A 4158-nucleotide genomic window follows, 5' to 3' on the forward strand; every position below is an offset into this window, starting at 1 on the left:
ATGGCCAAGCCTTCCAATCCCTCCTTCTATTCCGATGATCTACTTGGCTCCAATTCCATTCAGAGGATTGGTTCCAATTATACAGAGGGACTTGCTCATAGTCATAAACTGGTGGGTAAAAGAAGGATAGACGATTTGCGTCTATTCCCTCTTTTTTTTCCAGTGCTGGCCAAGAGCAGATGTATTCAACAGTGCCTGGATCATCAAAGTTTATAATGATACAATCCTCCTGAATTCTTTTCTTCGTGTCTCCGATCCAGGGGACCCTACGCACCATTGAGATTCTACTACTTCGATAGGGGGGAAGCAGCCTATTTATACTCAACCATTGTTGTACTTTATTTTTTAGTGACCAGGTTTATTCTCTCACTTTTTCTGGGAGCTCTGGAGCCCCTGTGAGGACCACTGTGAATGGGGTTGCCTCTGGTGGTAAGTCAATTGGACGTCTGAACCTCCCTTCCTTTTTTTTTATCTCCCTCAGTTTCGGGTGCTGGTGTTTTAGGTAGTGTTGGCTTCTGCTTTTCTACCTGGGTGGGTGAATTGGGTTTGTCAGGTACTACTTGTGTGTTGGCTTGTGCTACTTTTGATTTTTCTTGTACAATAGGCATGTCTACAGGTTTTTTAAAATTTTGTTGGAGGCCCCGGGTGTTTCTGTGGGGCATTACCTTTGGTACCCCCCAGATTAGTAACTCCTTGAACTTTAGCATTGGTTGAATTGTTTGGATGAATTGTCAGCTTAGCTTGTTGTTTTTCGATATTCATTTGGGTTCGCTCGATAGGTAGTAAATGGGACTTAATCAGCTCCCCAAGGCTAGCTAATAGCTGTTTATTTGGTTGACAAGAATTACACACCCCCCGTCCTCCTCCTGTGGCGTCTAGTCGTCTACATTAGCCGGGGTAGGAGAGAGGTTGACTATTGATGTATTTGTGGAGTTTGGATCGTTTTGTTTAGTATGGGAGTTACAGTGTCTTTGGTTCTTTGGAGGGACTTTAGTAGACAAGTTTTTAAGATCTTTTTTCTTCTTGTTATTTCTTTGTTTTGGAATGGCTCCCTCCCTCTTCCCTATTTCCAGCTTATTTAGGGATACTATCTGAATTGGGAGTTCTATTTGGGTTGAAAGTTCTGTTTGGGATGGACTCATAGTCAAAACTGGGGTTTTCTCTAGGTCTTCCATTGTCTCTGAGTCCAGAGAAAGTTGAGATGCAGACAGGTCTACATTATTAGGAATACTATGAATGTCTGCAGATATTTCCAGCAATAGTGGGGCTGACGGTCCTGTCTGAATTGGGGTTCTAGCAGACGCCAAGGGGCCCATGGAGGACCTTCTTGCTATGAGTAAGTCTTGTGATACCCTTCTTTCAAGCAAAATAATGCCCTTATCTATCGCCTCATTGGCCCTTGTGATAAATTGATCGATCGGGCCTGTGATCTGACCTACCCCCTGAGCAGTTTTGCTCCTGCTTCCCCTTGTACACATGCTAGATAGCAATTAGGGTCAGTATGTACAATGATACAGTAGATAAGATAATGATAGCTACTGTCTTAAGGTTTTTACAAGCCCTCTTGCCGGCAGTATAAAGGGAAAACGTTTATGCAAGTAAGTGTTGGCAGGCTATGTATAACATGCAGTGGCTCGTTGGAAAAATGTTAATAGGGTGGCCCAGTCCAGTCTTACCCGGCCTTTAACGGGCTTAAACGGGCCCGCCCTTGGCCCGGGCTTGGCCCGGCGTCCCGCGAGACGGGGGTGAGGTTGTATTTAAGCGCCTCCTGGCACGAAACGCTGTCGTTAGGTGCCGCTAGGGCTGCTGGGAGTTGTAGTTTTTTGAGGCCTCCCACGCTCCACTCGGCGGCCCTACTCCGTGGTGACAGAAGGAGTTAGGCGGCGGGAGGCGGGCAGGCAGGGACCTCAAACGCTGCGCTTCCTTTTGGCCTAGCTGAGGTCACGGACAGGATACAAGCAAAGTTATGGCAGGTTTGGTTTCCCCACTCGTCAGGGGTGACGTTGTATTTAAGCGCCTCCTGGCGCGAAACGCTGTCATTAGGTGCCGCTAGGGCTGCTGGGGGTTGTAGTTTTTTTAGGCCCGCCCACGCTCCACTCGGCGGCCCTACTCCGTGGTGACAGAAGGAGTTAGGCGGCGGGAGGCGGGCAGGCAGGGACCCCAGACGCTGCGCTTCCTTTTGGCCAAGCTGAGGTCACGGACAGGATACAAGCAAAGTTATGGCAGGTTTGGTTTCCCCACTCGTCAGGGGTGACATTGTATTTAAGCGCCTCCTGGCGCGAAACGCTGTCGTTAGGTGCCGCTAGGGCTGCTGGGGTTTGTAGTTTTTTTAGGCCCGCCCACGCTCCACTCGGCGGCCCTACTCCCTGGTGACAGAAGGAGTTAGGCGGCGGGAGGCGGGCAGGCAGGGACCCCAGACGCTGTGCTTCCTTTTGGCCAAGCTGAGGTCACGGACAGGATACAAGCAAAGTTATGGCAGGTTTGGTTTCCCCACTCATCAGGGGTGACGGTGTATTTAAGCGCCTCCGGGCGCGAAATGCTGTTGTTAGGTGCTGCTAGGGCTGCTGGGGGTTGTAGTTTTTTGAGGCCCGCCCACGCTCCACTCGGCGGCCCTACTCCGTGGTGACAGAAGGAGTTAGGCGGCGGGAGGCGGGCAGGCAGGGACCCCAGACGCTGCGCTTCCTTTTGGCCAAGCTGAGGTCATGGACAGGATACAAGCAAAGTTATGGCAGGTTTGCAGTCACTTTCGTCACTTCTTAGCGCCAATATGTCCAGGTCTTACAGGCATCTCGTCCTTCAGCCACGCCAACTGTGTAACGTGCCTAAAATTAGGTTCGACAGTCCCACTTGTGAACTGGTGCTTCGAGAAACAGACCCAAAGGAGCTGCAGCATCCCCACCAGTGCAAAGACTGGTAGTCGGTGTGGATGCATCCTAATGCATGTAGCCAGCCAGGGCTCTGAGAGTCCGCACCCACTACAATTTAACATGGAAGCGTCGCCACTCACCGTTGCAAACTAATGCATACAGAAGCAAGGTTTTTTTCGTGCTGCCGCCGCTCACCAGTCAGACCTCAGGAGTACACAGTATCTGCCTCTCACTAGCCCCATCCACCACAGGCCCACCCGAGAGGTACATAACTATCGCCTTGGGTGGCATGGAGATGCGGAGGTGCCCCTAAGCAAACCTAGCACTGTCAATGGACACCAAATATTGGGGAGATCAGTCCAACAGAACTAAGCATGTTAAGACCTTGAGGTCCATACACTTGAAGGAAGAAAGGCGCAGTGCACTCAACAGTCGGCTGAAAACCTGTACTGGCTCAAGGGCAAATGCTAATATTCGCTGATCAATCATCATCTTGTTTGGAAGTTAAACTTTGTTAAGAATTCCGGGCTTACTTTTCTCACAGTGAACACCTTATTCGATTTCTCTGGGCCGAAGCCTCGCACCCCCAGCCTAGTATATCTGATCGAATCATCATGTCTGAGCCCCGGAGGACGGGATCCACTGCCTGATTCTGAAAACCTCTGCGCACAGGGCCCAACAACGGGGCTAGCGACCGAGGAGGTCTTCTCATCCCAGCCCGGGTCCAGAAACGGAGAACCAAGGGCAGGTCAAATAAGATCAATGAGTATAAAGGGCACAGGGGAGAGTAAGCACACATCATGCGTACCAATTATAAACATGCAAACTGCAACCACACCACATGGAGACACGCGTTACACATCCTCTCACTCAAACATCTCTCCCACAAATTCAGTCTTTCCTGCTACAACCCACTGCAATCTAGCAATTTAGTCCAAAGAGGTTACCAAAACTACAGCATCTATTGGGTTGTTCAAACAAAATCCAGGACTGGGCATGGTTTTCCTGAAAAGAAGCATCTATCTAGTAATCTTGCTTTAAACTCTTTTCTCCAATCATACAATACCAAATACTCCTGTCTCGAGCAACCAGATGCTTGAGATGCATGAGTATATTATACGCAAGTAAACTTATGGGTCCCTCTCAAGGAGAAACGGGTACATAAGGTTCTAGTGACCACTCAGTCAGTGAGTTGTCCCTCCTGCACGCAGCTTCGCTGTAGCACGTACAGCAAAGACGCGCTCACTTTCTGCAGCGCACACTAAGGCAGAGCTCGGTGGGTGCCCAGATA

The 4158-nt window shown here is 49.8% G+C and overlaps 1 pseudogene; it reads right to left on the reverse strand.

Annotated features, from left to right (window-relative positions):
• Positions 1-3414: 3414 nt before the first annotated feature.
• LOC147660768 (small Cajal body-specific RNA 2) lies at positions 3415-3762 on the reverse strand (annotated as a pseudogene).
• Between the last annotated feature and the right edge of the window lie 396 nt (positions 3763-4158).

The sequence above is a fragment of the Lissotriton vulgaris genome, unplaced genomic scaffold (genome assembly GCF_964263255.1).
Source record: "Lissotriton vulgaris unplaced genomic scaffold, aLisVul1.2 SCAFFOLD_262, whole genome shotgun sequence".
Lineage (NCBI taxonomy): Eukaryota > Metazoa > Chordata > Amphibia > Caudata > Salamandridae > Lissotriton > Lissotriton vulgaris.